This window comes from Ursus americanus, chromosome 7 (assembly GCF_024610735.1).
Source record: "Ursus americanus isolate L20-20 chromosome 7, mUrsAme1.1.p, whole genome shotgun sequence".
Taxonomy (NCBI): domain Eukaryota; kingdom Metazoa; phylum Chordata; class Mammalia; order Carnivora; family Ursidae; genus Ursus; species Ursus americanus.
This window is the reverse complement of record NC_142133.1, coordinates 46,582,813-46,604,204: the sequence shown is the minus strand read 5'-3', so window position 1 is coordinate 46,604,204 and position 21,392 is coordinate 46,582,813. Positions and strand designations below refer to the sequence as shown.

Below are 21,392 nucleotides of genomic sequence, written 5' to 3'. Positions count from 1 at the left end.
TAGGTGCCCCTAAGAAGATATTTTAAAAAAATACCTCATGAAGTAGAATTTTGTGAACCTTACAATTCCAAGTTAAATCCATCTTTATCTATAGGCCTTGAAAGAAAACAGACCAAGATGTTAACAGTAATGTTACACATGATATGATAATCACTTATTTTAATTTTTTGTACTTGCCTGTTTTCTCCTTGAAAAATCTGTAAAGAGCATATAACCACTGACTATTACTTATAAAAGTGTTTTAGAAATTTGTGCAAATAAATTCCCATGCAATTCATTGGAAAAAAGAGTCAAACATTTTCACATACACAGAAGAAAGAAAAAGCTAAAAATTCACACTGTTCTTCTAAGAATGTATATTCCTCCTTACTGTTGGGTGGTAATTATGACTCCTCTCTTTATTATAGTCAGCTCTTACCTTCCTTTTGCCATTAAGGATGCTTTACTGAACCTAATAATTTCTATAATAATGGATGTAAATCCTTTTTCAAGACCTTCATTATTTTTCTCACTCATATTCCACTCCTTAAATTTTCTTTGCCTTTGTGAACAGTTGGCTTGCAGACTAGATCAGGCCCTGGATCCGTTTCAAGGTCCAGCAAACTCTAGGAGGAGGAATGTGGGGATAACTTCCCACATTAATGGGACTTAAGCAGGCAATGAATGGGGCCTGGTTAACCAGGCACCATACAAACTTGATAGAACATAATCTTGGGTCACAAAGATATGAATTCATTCATTCATTCATTTATTTATTTAACAATTTTTTACTGAGTGTTTACTATGCATCAAATACTATGCTAAGTCTTGACATAAGTTGATAGTTCCAATCAGTAGAAGTAAGATAAGGAGGTTGAGTTGAAAGCATACATGCCCAGACTCTGGAGTGGAAGGAGGCATGGTGCATAGAAAGGACTGATAAAAGTTCCCTTGTGGGGGCGCCTGGGTGGCACAGCGGTTAAGCATCTGCCTTCGGCTCAGGGTGTGATCCCGGTGTTGTGGGATCGAGCCCCACATCAGGCTCCTCTGCTATGAGCCTGCTTCTTCCTCTCCCACTCCCCCTGCGTGTGTTCCCTCTCTCGCTGGCTGTCTCTATCTCTGTCAAATAAATAAATAAAATCTTAAAAAAAAAAAAAAAGAAAGAAAAAAAAAGTTCCCTTGTGGCTCGAGTAGAGTGAGTGAGAGTAAATGTGATCCACAGAGAGCTTTCAAACCATTTAGGAAGTTCATACTAAGAGCAGTAAGAGGTCCCTGAGTAAAAAATAAAAATAAAAAAGAACAGCCCCGGACATTTGAAAGCTGGACTGGAATTCACAGCAAAGCCAAATTATTCTCCTGTTAAACATAAACAATTTCGCAGAATATCAACCTCAGACAAGGCTACTCAGGGACCATGATAAAATAAACAAAACAAGGCCACTTCATGGGTAACTGGAAAGCTCAGCCAGTACAGCATGTGACTCTTGATCTCAGGGTCCTGAGTTCAAGCCCCATGTTGGGCATGGAGCCTACTTAAAAACAAACAAACAAAACAAAGCCACTTCATAGTTTGCGTTAAGCATAGGCAAAAAAAAAAAAAAAAAAAAAAGTCACTGAGCTACCCACAAAATACCAAACACCTCATCTTGACAAAAATATATGACTGCTACTTTACCAATTACAGTTTTATCTTTGTGCTAGAAAAGATTTATTAGATATCCATCAAAGAATAACCCCTATTTTCTGACAGCATTCAAACTAGAGCAAACTCCTGCTTCCTTAGACCCGCCCCCAAATCACCTAACCAAATCCCCAATCCTAAAATAGGTTCTTTCCAATACCATCTTACTGAGATACTCCATGGTTTCCTATATGTACTTTGTTCTCCACAGCAGTAAGCAATAAACCCAACTGGTTTAACTCCAAGCATATTCATGATGCTCTTTGGCTGAAGTTTTTGACATACTTAGAATAAATTTTAACAGTTAAGATTTTACTGAGGGAGCTGATGAAATGGAAAGTAAATAAGTACCTTAAATTCCTATATAGGCCAAGATAGATTTATACGGTCTATCCTGGGTTAATTTTCTCCCTTCCTTTTAGTCCTTTCCATGGGTTCAGGGGCAGATTTTACCTTTCCTTACCTCGCTTTTCCTTCCGTGTAGACCTCACACACATTCTGGAAGCACTATATAGAATCCCATATCTCAGAACACGAGCCAACTTAAGTCTATGCTTTTACAGAAAACTGGGAGACATCTGTCCCTCACACCATTTGATTTTGTCTATGTTCTCTACAGTAAGAGCCAGAGATGAGGACTCATGTGCTTATAATGACCTGTTAAAGAATTCTCCTAGAAGTGGCACCTGGCTGGCTTGGTTGGTAGAACACGCGACTCTTGATCTCGGGATTGTAAGTTTGAGCCCCATGTTGGGTGTAGATATTACTTAAAAATAAAATCTTTAAAAAAAAATTGCTCCCAGAAGAAATGTGTTAAACCATAAAGGAAAAGGAAGGGATAAAGTCAAGCAAGGGTGCAATTACAGGCAAACTCCCAGTACCAGCCTAGGCCACAGGGGGCTCTGAAGTGTGCATTATACCTCAGAATGTGTAGCAACCTGAGGCAAGGATCTGGGCTATCGTACTCTGACACTAATTAGTCATTGGTAATGGCTGCGCCAGGGGCACATAACCTTGCAGGCACTTCCAGTTCCAGTAGCTAGGAGCAGCCATACAAAGAGTCACAAGTGGGGGTAGTTTGAAGCAAAAGCAGGCTGGGGCAGAGGTTTCACAAAAATGGTCAAATATATCCCAGAGGATCTGGTGGAGCATCTCCCATTTCCTAGTCTTTGTCCACCCGTCTTCATTTCCTGCTGCTGGACTGGCCTTCCCAAGAGTGATGACAATGGAAACATCTATTTGCCTTGGAGGAAGCTCTACAGAGATATGTGTATACCACTGGTCCTACAAAACAATCTTACACAGCAGAAACTTAGTTTATTTCTTGAAAGTCATTTTAATTAATTAATTAGACTAATTTTAATGTTTCTGAAACCCTTCATTCTAAATATCCCATGAGGAGAATCTCAGAGCTAATTCAGATTTCCCTGCAACAAGTTCCATTTTGTTCCACTTTCATTCTTCCCCCGGTAAGTGTTCAAGAAAATATGGGGCCAGCCTCACCATCTGTCACATCAATAGATATGTTAAGCATACAGCACACTGCCTGGCACTATGCAGATCCTAAGTGTATAGTAGCTATCTCTATGATTGTTCCATTCTAAAACCCTGCACTAACAGGATGTTAAATGCTAGGGGAGGGAATTACCCCTTTCTGGCTATTATTGACCAATTATCCACTATTCTTTCTGTCCTCCCGGGACCTGAAAGATGTGTTGGCCACAGCCATGTGACAGAACCATCTGTAGCTCATGCTTTTTGGGACCAGAATATTTTCCTCCCCTAGAATTATCAGCATGGCTGTAATGGCTCAGTAACAAACACATGTCTTGTGTGACTTTGAGGAGGGAAGATTTCCAGAAGTCTCTCTGACTGCTTGGAGGCAGCAAAAAGAGGGAGGATCAGTTGCCAAGATATCTCTCCCATCATAATGAGCACTAATTGAATGTCTTGTTTGAAAAATGTGTAAAACTATAAAGACATCATCACTTAGATGATTTGGGCTGCAGCCTGGCCAGATGCAGTTCTATGTCTCAGACACGATGTCATAAGCCAGTTAAGATGTGTCACATATTTTAAAATACTGTGTTTGCTTGGACTGGTCAAGTATTCTAGGACTTGTCCTGGATAAGCCTTCAGGCAAATGATGAAGAAATGCCCCTGCCCGCAACATTCTTCAGTTCTAGTGTGCTCTTCCCTTTTTGACTCTCATATAAGTATATCCTGCCCTCCAAAAGTGCTGGCCTTTCCTGTCTCCCCTGTCTCCAATTACAACTTGCTTGCTCACTGTATGTTAACGCATTGGGCCCAGGGGCCAAGAAACAGGGAAAAGGCAGGAACCTAGCTGAAGGACCTCCAGGAATATCCAGGTAGTTGGGGACATGGCCAGGAAGTATTTCATAATAGGTTGCATGATTTTATTGAATACCTTGGTAAGAATAAGGGATAAGGGTGGAATTTTGGTGATATTTTGATGGAATTACAGCCAGGGCTTTAGAATACCTGGCTGCTGCTCTACCCGTTAATCTATCAATGTTCTATCAATTTATTCCCTCTCATCAAACTCAGAAAAATCTAAGTGCATTAAAAAAAAGAACAAAGAGAATGAGATGAGAATACATTTATTTGAAATATATTGACAAGTATCTAATTGACTTTTAATGCAATGCTATTTGGCAAAACATAAATTAAAGAATGTAGCCCAACTCTTATAAAAGGAATGTCCTGGGATCTAATCAATCAAGTTATTTTCTCTGTTTGAGGCAACTTGGGGAAGGGCATTAGCAGATTCTTCTAGAACAGGAAGAGCGCTAGAAATTTTCCTTATTTGGCCCTGCTCTATTTTTGTTTTCTCTTAACAGAGAGCCTAGCATAAAATCAAGCAAAGGTATGTCTGTCCTGGCCTACCTCTATGAGACTCTTTCCCCAATAGCAACCTTTGTTCACTTTTAACCTACTTAGAATCACTGAAGCTGTTGTCTCTACAACTGACCAGAACAAACATGAAGTTAACTTTAAGACTAAACTATTCACCAGGCCAAAGTTGCACTCTCGGTTCTATTTAACACCTTGTATTAATGGTGATAAATCACCTTCATCCTAAACCCAGATGAGATTTCAGACAAAGTCAATGAATAATGATCCAAATATGCACACTTTTTACAGGCTCCTCCTTCTTCTGGCCCTTGGTTATCTAAAAGAAACACAAGATCCAGTGCTTCAGAACATGGGGCTCTGAGCAAGCATGCCTGGTCCAGTCCAGGCTTTCACACATAAGAACTGGATGACTTTCACTAAGTTACATATCCTCTCTTCGATTCCTATTCCTAGTCTCTCAAGTGGGATGAGAACAGTATCACCCCATAAAGTTTTTATGCTGATTAATAAAGTTATTATATGTGTACTATATAGAATAGTGCCTGCCATATTTATCATCATGAGCACATTTATTTTAAAAGGAAAAGAACCAGACAGAATACGCCTTTAAAGGAAAGCTCCTTTGAGCATACTCAGAGTTTCTGGGTTATGGTGTATGAGATGAGACATCTTCCTTCTTCGGGAGGAGTTAGGAAGACGGTAGAAGCAGAATTAGACTAAGGAGACTAACAATGTGATCCAGAATTCCAATTTCTCATATCACCAAAGAGCAAACCAAAGGACAAAAGAGACAGGATACTGACCAGGGACGAAGAGAGGAGGCAGAAAGCTGGGGGTAGCATGACAAAATTGTATAACTCATGTGAAGGTACATTCCTCCAAAAAACAGATTATGTCATCTAAAATTACTTTTAGACACATTGGTGAAAATCCCTTCAAAAGCCTTAATGGGAAGGAGTTATCTTTCATTGAGAGTAGATTTTTATACTTAAAAAACAACCACCATTTGGATATGAAAGAGAAATGAAAAATACAGTAATATGTTCTTTTTTCAAAATGATGCCATGAATGAAAAAAATGATATAGCATTTTAATTTTATGTCTTTGATTTCTAGTACTTTTTATATATATGTTTTCTGGTCATTCTCCACCCCCCCCACCCCAGAATATGAATTGATTGCTTATGGCTTTGCCTACCTTTATATGGAGGACTTTTTCTCCTTATGGAATTGTTTCTACTCATGTTGAATATTAAGAACATAATGCAACACTTTCTGGCTGCCAGGGGGAAAGTTGTATACTGTGTAGCAGGGCTCATGTTACTAAAACTCATGAATTCACAGCTTTCTGACTCTCTTCACTGTCGTTGGCTCGGGGTCTCCATGTAGTGCCATCTTGGCCACTTGGACATTTCTGCTTCATTGTGAGCATTGATACTCTTTCCCTCTCTCTCCCTCTTTCTTTGGTGAGGATTCATTTCTCAGTGTCTTTCCTGCCATTTTTCTTATTTGTAGAATCTATCGACTGTTTCTCCTGTTTGATGTTGAGATCACCTTTGCTAATTTTAAGAAACATCTTATTAAATTTCCTTTTCAAGACCGAGGTCTCCTTCCATAGTGATAGTAGAGTTCCTCAAGTAATTCTGGAAACAAAGGAATGAGGGGGAGTGAGGGCTATTTCCTAGGGGAAAAGACTTCTCAAAGGGCACAGAATTTGCCGAAGAGGAGGGGGAAACATGTGCTTTTGAAGTGATGTTCTTGGGTGTAAGGAATCACTGACTAAACTGATTCTATTTCCCCGCCTGGCCCCAAATATAGATGTAAAAGATGATTTTCAGACAAGCAGAGAGGTTCTAAATATGTGTGTGGATATGTGGAATTGGTAAAGGTGAATATTTCATTACATTCAATACATTTTCAAATTATTTATATATTCATTTGCATTGGCTCATGTTCTCTTCTCCAGGAATACAGATATGAGAATTGCCGAGTCTTGAAACAGGAGTAACAATTTAATATCTATTGATAATTGAGTCAATAGGCCTTCCTTGGGTGCTTATGATGTCACAGTACCTGGCCAGGTGCTATGGAGTAAGCAAAGAGGAAAGGGAACTGAACCTCTACCCTCAAGTCTGAGGAATAGAAAAGAAGATTTGAGAAAATAAGCAACAGATTAACAGATTTCAAAATTTATTCTATAATTAATGGTAGTTAACTGAAACATTTAAAAGCTTTATCTTATATCTTCTCTTAATTTTTTTTGAGGAAGTATGACTTTTAAAAGGCTTTTGCATTTAACATCACCCAAGTAGAAAATGACTCTTTCTGATCTCACCCTCATGGGACTTAGAGTAATTTAACTGTTCTACGGTGAAATATGACACATAGAATCAAGAACAGATGAAGCTGATGGTGATGGTTGTGTCAATGATTAGGAAAACAGGCAAAAATGTGGGTGAAGAAACGCATCCAAATGTAAAGGCCAAAATAAAATTATTACTGAGCTATTATTTACTGAGTACCTTCTAGGTTCCATGCAAGTGCTTTTCGACTTTGGCCTTAGAAAAGTGCTCTGTGAAGCTTAACTTAACATACCCAAACATATATTTTATCAGAAATAATAGAAGGTTATAAAGGAAAGCAATTGCTGTGGAAATTAAGAGGAGGGCAAATATTAAGGAGATAAAAATCTATAGAATTTGAAGTATTTTTGTATTAAGGGGCTGATAACTATGGAGAAATCCAGAATGAATCTGACATTACAAAAAAAAAAAAAAACAAAAAAAGAAAACAGTGTTTGTTATGATGTATCATGGGGGAAAGCAAGGATCAGGTATAGGTAATCTGGGAAGAGTTTTGCTTGGTGAACATTTTTGTTTGAACTGGTTTTTAGTGGTTCATCTGTTGACAGACCAACTTCCATCATGGGCTCTTTTCGAGGCAGCACACGGCTTATGACAGCTCTCACCATGCCAGGCCTTTATGAAATGAAAAAGAGTGGTTCCTGGATGATAGATGCTCCTGCTGCACCAAGGGAAATTGTCAGGAGCTTAGAGGTGCTTAGCAGATAACAGGCATTTGTTGCAAGGTACACTGACACTGCAGGGCAAAGCAAGCAGCAATTTGTTATTCAGTCATTGGGCCAGGTTGGGGAATGCTGATTTAGTGGACAGAGCAAGATAACAGACCTGGAGCCATGCAAATCACCAGAAAACCTGAAAAAGTAACTACCGTCCCATTCAAATCCATCTGCCATAATAAGGGATAAATTCCCTTTTCAAGTTTTCCATTCAGGCAGAGATCACATGATGGACCAAACATGATGTGAGCAAACCAACTATGTTAATCCACTAGTACTGCTTCTGACACTGATTAGGAGCTTGATAAATATTGTTGCATGAATTTTCTGATTTGCTTCTTTATTTAAAGATTTTACAAGTCTCGATTAATCTTACTCCATAATATTTCCCACTTTGTGTCACAAATGACACACCTGTGAATGTCCAAATTATCATGTAATAAGCTTGAATATAAGACCAGCTTTATGGTTAACATTGACACCAAGCCAAGAGGTTCCAGGCATTCATTTCAAGCAATCTGGCTGCATACCTGTATGTCATCAGTGTTGAGTGACCCTAACCCATTAATAAATCATGAACCAATCTTTGGAAAAAGATACGAATTCTTCAGTCCAAAGGATAAGACATTTAACTCATAAAGCTCATCTGGTGACACAAATGGTATTTTGAGTTTCAATTTCTCATTCAAGGACATCTTCCAAAACCTTTTAAGTAAAACATGAGTTTTTTTGTAGTACCAAAATGATCCACCAAATGAGAAATAGGATTTATATCAGTTTTCATGTTAGAGCATACTTTTCTTTAATGTACATGAAATTGAATTGTACCATTTGCAATTGGTGATAAGCATCTTGAAGAAACAGAGAGATTTTCATAGCTCAAGTCTAATTTTAACATATAGTCTTTCCACTTCTCACTTCCCACTATTTGTTTTTATTTTCCTATTGTTTTTATTAATGGACTAAGTGAAATTTTGCTTATAAATGTAGCTCAATATTTCCCGATTTGCCTAGAAATGCTTCACATACTTCACATAAGAATAAAATAACTTATTTTATGATTGAATATATTCAAGCACTTATCTACCCTTCTGCTAATTTTCACCAGATATACAGTGATAGTTCTTTGAACTGTTTCCTAGGAGAATAATTCCAGACCCTCATGATTCTGGTCATTCCTCACCAAAGGAGTCAACATCATTAGACCAATTGGTGTATCCTATGACATCTTATGGAACAGTATATAAACTAAAAAGTTAGGTTAATATTACTATGCACTTACTATATGATTTTCTTATTTCCCTGAGCCTATCAAAGGACATAACTTCTTCTTGTACACTACATCCCAATTCTCATTACCTTCTTAGGGGTGCTTTGGTAATTTAATATCCTCAAGGTGCTTTCCAAGTAGAAGGTATTAAAACAATCTGGCAAATAATTGTCTTGCCACAAAAAAAAAATCACTGATGGTTTTCTATTTTCATATACATTTAAATAGTTGTTTGAGGTTATGTTTCCAAAGTGGCCAAAATAACTATGTGTTTGCCCAAAGAAAATAATCAAGTCAATGAAATAAACAAACCAAAGTAAGATTTCTTGTATGGAATGCATTATATTCTTGACAGGGAATGACAATCGATGCAGATAAAAGTAGTAACCCTAGAGGCTCAGCTGGAGACAAATTGTGCATTTTTCCTTCCAGAGGTGTTATATGATAATTAGTTAGCTCAGAGCTGCCTTACATACAGAAAACAACAATAAGTATTACATAAATAAATGACTAGGTGAATGAATGAATGAATGAATACCAAGAAAACCTTGCTGCCTCTAAACCAAGAAGGACAGCTGCATCATCTAATGTCTGTAAATGCCTTTTCTGCTTCCCTGCAGAGTTATAAAGAGCATACATCTTTTCTGTTTACTGAATTAGTTGGTTATAATGCCTGTACACCCAGATGCATCTTGGAAATATTTGCATCTATTCACAATAATGTATTGGGAAGAATCCATTCTGGAAAAGTATTAGCAGTTGGACCAATGTGTTCTGAGAAGGCTGACAACAGGGAGAGATGGGAAAGGGAATGATTTCTGGCTGTCAGGATCTCTCTCTCAAGTTTTTCTATCCTACCCTCCTGACATGGAGGTATGAAGTTAGAATTATAAAATATGGCTATGGGCATAGAAGAGGAAAAATAAGGGTCATCTTTTAGGGCAGTATTGGACTTAACAAAAATCCATAATGCAAACAAGACAGCTTGGGAACATTTCATAGAACACAAAGAAATAGAACACTGAGGCTAAAATGCAGGCCTGAGATGAATCCTAAGGTGTTGTCTTAGGGTTGGGGACTTAGTTTACAATCTGAACCAATGTATCTCTTTGCCAAAACTCAAATAAAGACCTCAATAGAGGATCCAAGGCTCAAATTATTTATTCTTCTGGAACTCCCTGTTCATCATTATTTAAACATTGGTGTTTAATTTTTTAGTGAGAGAAAATGAATTAGACACTTAACTCCAACTCCTCTATGGAGAAAAATATGTAGGTTTCAAAGGGATCTGATGCTGAATGATCTAAATCATCATTATCATCATCTTCAATATTATCATTAATATTGACTCAGCATTTACTGTGTAATTCAGACTTCTAAGATTCTCACATGAATCAGGTCATTGAGTCCTCCAAAGCTGAAAGAAGCAGATGCTAATATTACCGTCTTAAGATGAGAAATCTGAGGCTCAAGGAAGGTAAATAATTTTCACAAAGCCACACAGCTCTGTGCCTTGTCTAGGTATGGGTGCTGATTAGCGCAGGATTTAAATATGGACAATCTAGGGGAGGAGGACTGTGGTGAGGAGTTCAACTGAGCTGCCAGATGTTGGAGCAGCCAATTAAAGCAATAAGCCAATGAAGAAGTAACAGTCAGACCTTTTATCACGATTGCAAAACTATACCCAAAAAGCTAAATCACAGGAAGTATTAACCCCCCTGATCGTTTTTCCCCCATGGAATAGCACAGTGGTTTGAGGGTCTGGTGGATGCATACAGATGGAGAGTTCATTTTACTGCTGAAGAAGTCTCAAACACAAGTCTTCTACAGTTTCATTGCCCCTGGGGCTGGGTAAAGGGCAAGGGGAAAGAGCCAGGAATGGAAAAGTACGGAGTACCGTGTCAGAGTGGGGACAAGTGTCTTTGAGTTCCCCTTCCCCCTCTACCTCCTTACCAAGGCCTTAGCAGAGGCATCTGAGAAGGCATTTCCTTAACACCCCAGATAAAGAGGCTTTGGATGGAGGCTCGTAGGCTAGGAAGGTAGATATGTAAGAGCACGCTGGCCAGAACAACCTTAGACTAACTCTGTGGCTGTGTACCAAGTCTGGTGGGGGGAGGCCAGTTCTCCCCTGTGACGCCTGTCAGGAAAAGCCTTTGTAATTGTCTATGGTGGCGCCTGAAAATTCACATATAGGTTTTCAGCCTGGGGCTGAACTCCTCAGTACACAAACCTAATCTGGAGAGATTCACTACACAAATTCTCTTCCTGCCCCCTATTGATTCTGTTAGGACCTCCGCTTCATTCTATTTTGAAAATCTCTCTGCAAGTGTGCCACTGTGACTGACAGAATTATGTTCTCCAGTTTGTTGGGTTAGAAAAAAAAAGATTAAATGTAATCTAGATTTCTGACTAACCAGAGAAAATGACAGCAAATTTGAAATTCATAAATTCACAAGATTAAAAGGAATGGAAGGGAAGAATAGTCATGCATAGGAGATGTTAATACAGGATTGGAAAAGGTAAAAGGATGGAGGCTTTGGAGAAAAGAGAGAACCAATAGCAGAGGACAGCAGTGAAAAGCAAGATAATTGCTTCTTAGGATCCTGCAAAGACGCAGAAATGGGAGGCTCCAAGTATCACAGATGGTGATCCTGATTTAAGTGGCAAAAACAGGGGGGGCTCTTTGACAGGTCTACCCAAGCACAAACAAATGCCTCGTGCTGCCTTCATGAGATGAACAGTGGTATATTCTGTGGGGGCATCAAAACCTGAAGACCACAGTTGTTTCTGGTCACCAGGCTCAGTAGAAGTTGAAGATGAGATGTAGGAATGAAAATGGGGGGCTCAGGTGAAAAGCTGCCTGCTGAGTGCTGAGGCCCCAGCCACCTTTTCCATCTTGCTCTCATGATTCTGATGGGCAGCAAAAATGCTCCAAGCAGAATACTGGAGGACTGGAGGCTACCTCCAGAAAAATTGGCAATTGTGGGTAAAACATTCAGTTCCGTGCCTGATATCTCAATAGTGAAGCCCCCAAAATGGTAAGGATTTTCCATACCCACACAACTTCTAATCAGCCTTCTAAATGTGACGGGAGAGGGAAGGATGGCTGACATTTTAGGAAATCCTCCAACAGGAAAGACAGTTACACAAAGAGACAAATAAGCAGCAGAGAGGGAAACTTAAAATAGTCTATAATCAACATTCTCACAAAGATAAAAGAAGATACTGCATTCGTTTAAAAGAATGGATGCTAGACAACAGGAATCATCAGAAATACACATAGGTTTTAAAAATGAACATGTATTGCATGGTGCACTGGGTCTTATATGCAAGTAACGAATCATGGAACTTTACATCAAAAACTAGGGATGTACTGTATGGTGACTAACATAATATAATAAAAAGATATTATTAAAAAATAAATAAAAATGAACATGTTAGCCTAAATTTTATATATATTAAACAATCTGAAGGGCTAGGGGATACAATGCTTTCAAAATTCCAAGAGAAATGGTTTTTAACTTAGATTTCTATACCAAGGCAAGAGGACATAATTCAAGATCAAGAAAGTGGAATAATGAGAAGTTATTGTGGACCCAACACAGAAGAGTACTGATCCTTGGGTAATAGTTGTTTAACAGGCTGAAAGAACAACCAAACTAATGTGGAGCAAACCAGACAGCTGTGGGACAGAGAGCTGTGAGAAGTTCATCCTTGGGGGATGGTAGATGAGTGAAGGTGGGAAAAAACCCCAAAACAACCTGATCCATTATTCATTGTTTGTGAATCCTTGGAAAAAATGGTTACTATGTGCTTGACAGATACATTGGAACATCTGTGGAAGTGATAGGTGCATACAAAACTAAGTAAATGAAAAATGGGAGATTAACTAATAACTCCAGGAAAAGACAGCAAAGGACTCATAAGAATAGTGCCTTTTGACTCAGTAGTAAATGACACTTAGTAATAATAAGATAAACCTGATAACTGAACCCTACAAGGTGACACAACTACGCAGGCAGAGGCTTAGAAAGCAGGCAGAGTACGTTAAATCCTTACGAAAAGAATCAGAGGTCAACAGAATGTTAAAAATTAAGAAATTGAAAAACAACAGCACAATGATATTATTTGGAAATTAATTTGGAAGTAAATTAAAAAAAAACTATATCATAAAAGCAAAAATCACCTCTGTTCCTCTTACTCTCCTCCACCTTCCTAACAAGGCTTCTCTCATACAACCCAACAGTTGGGTTAGGGGTCCTGGCACATAAATATCCATTCTTGGAAAGATTAAGGGGCTTTCACAAAAGCACTATGACAAAGGTCCTGAAGCAGAGAAGCCATAGCCCTTCTGAGTCCAAGGTTGTTTACTTTCTTCACAAGTATTGTGAAAGAGAAAAATACCTCACATTCCTTTGAGTGCAGTGGAATAAAGCACAAATTATTATTTTAGTAGATTATTCTACCACACTTCTAGTAGTGGAAAGAAACACAGATGTCCAACAGACCTGTTCTCTCATGTTGGCTCTTGCTTTTTTTTTTTTTTTTAAAGATTTTATTTATTTATTTGAATGAGAGACAGCCAGCCAGTGAGAGAGGAAACACAAGCAGGGGGAGTGGGAGAGGAAGAAGCAGGCTCCCACCAAAGGAGCCTGATGTGGGGCTTGATCCCAGAACGCCAGGATCTTGCCCTGAGCTGAAGGCAGAGGCTTAATGATTGAGCCACCCAGGCGCCCCTCATGTTGGCTCTTATACTAGTTACTAGCACACTACCTTTTCAGGGACAAATTTTTAAAAAATCTCTGAATTTTAATCTCAAAAAATATAAAAAGTAGTAAGTATTTTGATTATTTTGTGTGAGTTAACTGAAAATATGCAGTTAAATAATTGACAGAATTATAATAGTTTATAATTTTATTTATTTTCCACTAAAAATTGAGACAGATCCTAGGAAATACTCATTTTAGTACTTAAGATTTTGATTTCAGGTTATTAATTTGATTTTGTCTAAAATACATAATTTACCAAAAAAAGGTACTCAAACTTAGTTAAATTTATGTTGGTGTTAATGTTCTTATTTCTTTCTTCTTTTTCTTTCTTCTTCCTTTGAGATTCCAAGTAAGCCTAAAACATTCCCTTGGGTCTTTCCTTTCTGGCCTCTACTACACTTCTGGATGAAAAAGGAAACAAAAATTTGCATACATACATATTTGTATGTGTTTGTAACCTATCATACTGATGCTTTATCTCTGTATAATTTCTTAGCTTACAAAACGTATAAATATGCATGATCTCATCCAATTTTTTTTTATTAAGATTTTTTATTTATTTATTTGACAGAGAGAGACACAGCCAGTGAGAGAGGGAACACAAGCAGGGGGAGTGGGAGAGGAAGAAGCAGGCTCACAGCGAAGGAGCCTGATGTGCGGCTCGATCCCACAACGCCGGGATCACACCCTGAGCCGAAGACAGACGCTTAACGACTGAGCCACCCAGGTGCCCCGTCATCCAATTTTTATAATGTCTTTGAGTATTGATATAGAAACGAGAAAACTGTAGATCACTTGGATAGATGGATAGATAGATAAAAATATGGACCAGATTCAAGACAAACTGAAGTTTTTCTAGACTTAATATGTAGAGGTTATTTCTTTATTATTTTTGTTTTCTTTTATTTTCTGTTTATTTTTAACCATGAAAAATGCAGAGTACTAAACCCTGGTGGGGAGAAAAGAATACAAAATTCGCAGCATTTTTTTTTCTTGAAAAACTTAACATCTATCTAGAGAGAGAAGATAAACACCTCCTAATTTTTTTTTAAAGATATTTATTTATTTATTTATTTAAGATTTTATTTATTTATTTGACAGAGAGAAAGACAGCCAGTGAGAGAGGGAACACAAGCAGGGTGAGTGGAAGAGGAAGAAGCAGGCTCCCAGCAGAGCAGGGAGCCTGATGCGGGGCTCAATCCCAGGATCCTGGGATCACACCCTGAGCCAAAGGCAGGCGCTTAACGACTAAGCCACCCAGGCGACCCCACCTCCTAATTTTTTTTAGTATTAATTTACATGATCTGTGAATAAATGCAGGAAAGCTGTGGGGTTTAAAGGAGTCAGAAGATCTGTATAATAGACATGGGTGATAGGAAGTTACAAAATTAAGATAAGATACTAAGTCTTCATAGTTCCATTCATCCAGAAATGTGAAAACTTTTAGACATCCAGGACCATGTAGACAAAAAAACCAATTGATGATTATAATCAACTACTTTTTGTTGGATACTAACACCAAGGCAATTACTTTAGCTCTTTTACAAGTGAAACAAATCGATGAAATGAATGCATTATGGTTATGGCCACAGACGGCATTTTGTGCTTTGAATCTCATGTATTAAAGTCTCACAGAGAAAACCAGCTTTTCCTCACTGCAGCCTTCTGTACACCCATGCCCTGTTGCTGACTGCTGGAAAAGTGGCTTAAAGGAATTCCTGGGGCGGCAAAGACCTTGCCCTCACTTGCACTCAGTGTCCCAGTTAGGAAGAAAGCTGGATGATATGAACACTGAGGATACCTGTGGTGGATATTACTCATGTCCTTTGACAACTTGTTCTCCTCTTCTTCCAGGTACATGAAGGATTATAATTTTTTAACCCTCAAAGTTACATTTGTCATGTTAGTTTCCAGGGAAGTGAAAAGTGAGCAGGAGAGAAAAGTGTCATTTCCTGTCTGAAGTATTAATGGCCAGTATTTGGTTCTCTTGTCTTGATCAGGTGGCTATGTAGCTATGTTTATCAACAGAGAGAAAGAATGGACCCAAACATAAATGATCCATATTTTCTTTTCTCCATGTACTACTCCAGAAGTAGTTCTTAGAAAGGGTGGTGAGGGGGGAAGCCTACTTCGGAGTACATGGAAGGAAGTCAGGAAGGAGGTTCCCTCTCTTTTTCCTGTTGTCCATTGGTCAAAGATCATTCCATTAGAGGCTAACTCCCCATACTTGTGGTTTGTATTATCCTCATCTCACACCTAGGGGGCCTCTTAGGAAGCCATATTATAGGATCTTTAGTGTGATGTTTAACTTAAGTTTGAAAATGGAAAAACTACTCTGCGTAGGAGGGTCACTGACCACAGAAACATAAAAGAAGCAGTTGAGGAAATATAAGAAGGCACACAGATCTCTTTCCTAATAGAAGAATCCTGATAATGTTTGCCTAGTGGAATTTTAGAATTGCTATGGATAGTGATTGCTGTATGTTTCCCATTGTTTCTGAAATCAAGTCAACATTTATTGTTTTTATTCTGTCCCAGTTTCACCAGTGTATGCTGGGTTACTGGAATCAGATAGCTTGTTTTTTAGTTCCTCATTGTCTAAACCAAAGGAATCAGTCTGGATCAGTTGTAACCACCTCCTTTCACCCATGTATGCTGGACCTTGGGGAGTAGTTGAAAGTCTATCTAATATATAGTGACCAAAAGATTGAATTGTGATAGGCATTATAAGTACTCACTAATGTTAATCATTAATATCTAATCCCTATTTCTGGGTATATGAAGAATTATAATTCCCATCCACCTGAAGTTAGGCACTGCCAGAATATTAGCCAAGGAAAGGTGAGTAGAAGTGGTGGGTGTATTTCTCAAACTAGAACATTCAATAGGCCAATGCTCTTCCTTCTCTCACACAGTGTTTGTGATCAAGGAAGCACATATGAAAATAGTGATGTCATAGTTTGATTGAGCATCTGTTAGCTTCTGTCCTGGAATGACCACAATGAATACCTTTCTCTGGCCTTCTTCACGGAGCATGTAGTGTGAGACAGATATGAATCTTTAATATTTTTAGCTACTGAGAACTTAGAATTGTTAACTTAGGTTCCTCGAAGTAATTGGGGATGTTACCTAGCCTTTCCTGACCGATATAATCCACAAAAGATTCCATTCCTCCACAATGACTCAGGTTAGACTTTTTGATTACATTACTGGGGACTCCAAGATTTAATCTGACTTAGAAAAAAAATAAAGATGATTTTTATTGTTCTAAATTATAACTGACCAAACTTTTACTGATAAATAGGTATCTTCTCTGGTAAGAAGAACAAAAATTATGTGATGGGCGCTGCTTTTTGTTTGGGCATGTTTACTAATCGAATTGCTAACTGCGTTGAGCATAACATTTTTAATTTAGTGTAACAGAACAGATGCATAAAAGTGATTTTAAGGAGTGAAGTTGCTACACTGTCATTCATCCCACTGACTTGCTTACAGAAATAAGTGTTCTGTCTTCAGATTTTTCAGACTATTTGTTCCACACTAATAGCTTGGAAACATGACTTCTGGAAGTAATTTACTTAAACCACAAATCCTCACTACTTCTTTCCGCTTGGCTACATGGCATCTGAGCTAGCTATGGTGTGTTTCTGGAGGATACACTCTATTACATGGCAAGTGTAAATAGAATGTCCTTATTTCTCTGACCCAGATCGCTTGTGGACCTTTGTTCTTTTCATGTTACTCCCAACTCTGTTATGCAGTCTATACGTGAATCTTGGATGCCTCCCCAGATCATTAATCATACTGAGGATTACTCAATAGTATGTATGGGGCTTTGGTTTTCCACCCCAGACCGGGCCAAAGCTTCCGATAATCTGAGTACTTCTCTTAAATTTCTAGATGTATCCAATGGAACAAAAGTATGAAAGATCAGAAGCCTGTGAAGGTTTAACCTATTCATGAATATTTTACCATCAGGCAAAACAGTATGGATAGTCTCTTCACGTTTTCCTTACTACCTTCAGAGAAGCTTGTTTATGACTGGTATTTATTGATAAATGAACACATTGTTTTAAGTTTGACCTCACATGGAAATATAAACCAATCACACCAAGCAAAAAATGTAACCACCTTGTATTAGTACCAGTATGAGCAATTCCATTGAGATAACTTTCGCTCTTGATTTCTTGTTATGGGGTGTGTAAAAACAGACTGACAGCACTCCTCATAGTCTCTGAAAATACCTCCCTCTCTCAAGTTGCATGCTATATTTTGGTATTGAGACTGAAAGAATGAAAAAGGTATTAAGAAAAGAGGGATGTTCAGAGAATGGGGGTATGAGAAAAGTCAAAAGAGATTCCAAAGTGCATCACCGCCATAAGAGATAGGGAGGTGGAGTTGAACCTACAACAGGAATGTGAACTAAACTTACTGTGGTGGTCATTTCACAGTATATCTATATCTATATCAAATCATTATGTTGTATACTTAAAACTAATACAATGTTTAATGTTCAAGTATAACTCAATAATCTAAAAAAATTACAGTAGTAAGTTCAGGATCCAGGAGCCCCTGAATCTTCATTCTCTGCCTTCAATTGCTCAGTGCTTCAAGCAGTTGGTATTTTAACACAATACCATACAGAAATGAGTATTTCATTTCATGATGACATTCAAAATAGGAATATGTGGCATCTGAGTATGGCCAGAAGGGCTATCCTGGGCCTTTAGTTTTCAGGCATGAATCTAATTTTTGAGAGTTTAGTGAAAGTTTAGAGTAGACTCACATTAACGAAGCTCATAAATGAGCATAACTAAAGTGCTCATTTATTAATTTCATATGGGTAATAAAAGAACTTTACAGATTGGAATTCTGGTGCCAACATATCCTGTGCAGTCTACCCCGATACACAAATCATGAATGATGGACATAAAATTAAAGAGATGGATTAATTATGCAATGGCTAAAATTGAAAAACATTTTGCCAAAAAGGGTAACTCTCAAAATCATAGGGGCTTTTTTGGTAATTACTCCTTTTCTCTTTTGCGTCTTGAATATATATTCTGTATCCATGAGCCTGTAGACATGTCTCAAAGCTTTCACTTTAGAAACAACTAAAACAATAACAACAAGACTCCTTGAATCCAACATTTCCTCCAAACTATGATCCATTTTCTGGCTCCCATCAGAGCAAAGACTTTTTTAAATTTGTCTATGGCTGTTTTCTCCACTTCTTCCCATGGTATCTCCAACAGTGAAAAAATGTTAATCCTGTCTAGTTGCACTCCTGAATATATATCCAAACTACTAATGTTTTTACTTCTTTACTGCCTTTTTGTTTCATGGTATCATCAATTCTTACCTTGATTTTAAGAAAAGCCTTCTGAAAAATTTTCCCCACATCCCTATTTGTGCTTTTGTCATTATCTATAAAATAGCCAGAATCATCTGCTTTTAATTAAAAGCATGATCATGTCATTCTTTCACTTAGTTTCTTTTAGAGTCTTTAGATTACACTAAGGATAAAATCTAGTAGTTTTACATGTAATTATTAAAAGTCATGTAATTATTATACCCATAATCGACTATCAATTTTGCCTCATTTCATGCTGCTCATACCTTCATTTTCTGTATTACATGTCCTGACTTTCTACCAGTTCCAAAGACCTGCCAATGTCGTTTAGGATTCAGAGCGTTCACACGAGCTGTTCTTTTTGCCCCGGAATGTTTTTCTCTGGCTTAGTCTTATTCAGGTTTCTTCTCTTGCCTTACATGTCACTTCCACAGGTAAGTGTTCCATGAAAACCCAGGAGTAGGTCCCTTGTATAGCACCTTGCATTTCTTTTACTATAGCATACAATAATTTTGACTTAATATTTACTTGCTCATTACATTATTGCTTTCTAACTTATTCCTCACACTAAAAACTTCATATAAGAAGGGATGCATGGCGTCTGGGTGGCTCAGTTGGTTAAGTGTCCGACTCATGATTTTGGGTCAGGTCATGATCTCAAAGTCCTGAGAGTAAGCCCTGTGTCAGGCTCTGCACTTGGAGGGGAGTCTGCTCAAGATTCTCTCTCCCCCTCTCCCTCTGCCCCTCTATCTGTCCCTTCCCCTGCTTTCTCTCTCTCAAATAAATATATAAATAAAATCTTTCAAAAAAAAAAAAAAGAAGGAATGACATTGGAAATGTTGACTCCTGTATCCTCATCTTCTTAGAATCAGTTTATCCTCATTAATTATTCATTGAACAAATGAGTAAATTAACAGGAGGAAAAAAGAAGTAGAATCTTTCATTTATGGAGCATTTGCCATATGCCTGGCACTTTGGTTGATATATTATCTAGATGAAGAAACAAAGATTCAGCACATCTCATAAATTTGTTTTAAGATTACATGATACCTTGTAGAAGAGGAAAGATTTGAACTCAGATAGTTCTGGCAGCGAAGGTAATGTCCAAGGCTGGTGAAATTCTCAATTCCTCCTAGAAGCTGTTTCTTTAGACTGTCTCCTAGTATCAGTCTCCAGAGGGCATCTTCTGCAGTAACTACTCTGTATTTCTGCTCTCTAGGTGCTGTGGTCCCTTCTAAAATTTTTTGGTTCCTGATCTCCGGTACTCTGAAGAAATCAGTCATTTCCAGATCTAGCCCCAGACACTGACTTCAGCTCATCTTCCACTGACATCTCCACATATTTATATACTTAACAAATATTATTTTAGCTCTTTTACTCAACAAATACTTGTATGAATCATTGTGTTAGTCAGGATGTCCTATTATCTTCTGACATCAAAGTCTCTGGAATGAAAGGATAACATAAGAGAGCAATACTTGATCTCTTTATGGTCAGTCTATTTCTTTGTTTGCTCCATCCAACCTCACAGAGTCTGTAAGAGTTAAAGTCACAAAAGATCAGAGTAGAAAATGGCACAGATAATAAAAGAGTCAGCAGAAATAGCTTGCTGTCCTGCTGTTTCTGCTGCAGGGCCTTTAGGAATATTACAAACTATGACTATATATACATTTATGTGTCCTTGTAAATATGTCACATGTAAATATTTTTCTGGAAGGCTGGGAGGGCTGAATCAATGTGTGACCATTTTTCCTCCTGTCAGAAGCAATAGAATTTTTATTAGCATAATTTCCATTACTCAGCACTGACTATGGTATCTTTGATCAAACTAATTAGAAATAGTTACACTTTGTACCATGAGATATATCAAATTTATTAGAAAAAATTATGTATGTGCACACATAGAAAATAAATAGGGATATTAAATATAAAAGTATGACATTTATGCCACTGGTTGGAGTGAGGAGGCATCCTAATTAGATAGTGAATATTCTTAAAGTATGGATTTTCCTATGTGGGTTGCATTATTCAGCTAAAACTACAATTGCCAGTAGAACTTGAATACACAGAGGAAGACAAAGATTTTTTTTTTTTGAGTGGTCAAGTCAATCTATATTTATTGGTGTACCGTTATGTGTCTTTGCTTGATGTTGTGATGAGGAAAATGGGTTCCAGGCATTAAGAAGTTCTTTAATATACCTTGCAGACAAAGATTAGTTAGCTAGTATATGGAAATAGAATGTTTTAATATCTTTAAATGTGTGTTCAAAGAAAGAACTGGTGGAGTTGTTCACAGAAAAGATGGAATCTTGTAGTCAGGAGACATATCTATGGGGAAGGTGCAAGTCATATGGTTTTGAAAATTGAGTTGGGGCAAGAGGATGG

General features: G+C 37.8%; 1 pseudogene; it reads right to left on the bottom strand.

Moving 5' to 3' along the window:
• The window catches only part of LOC123799661 (cytokine receptor-like factor 3), a 122,752-nt pseudogene extending 102,462 nt beyond the window's left edge, over positions 1-20,290 (bottom strand).
• Between the last annotated feature and the right edge of the window lie 1,102 nt (positions 20,291-21,392).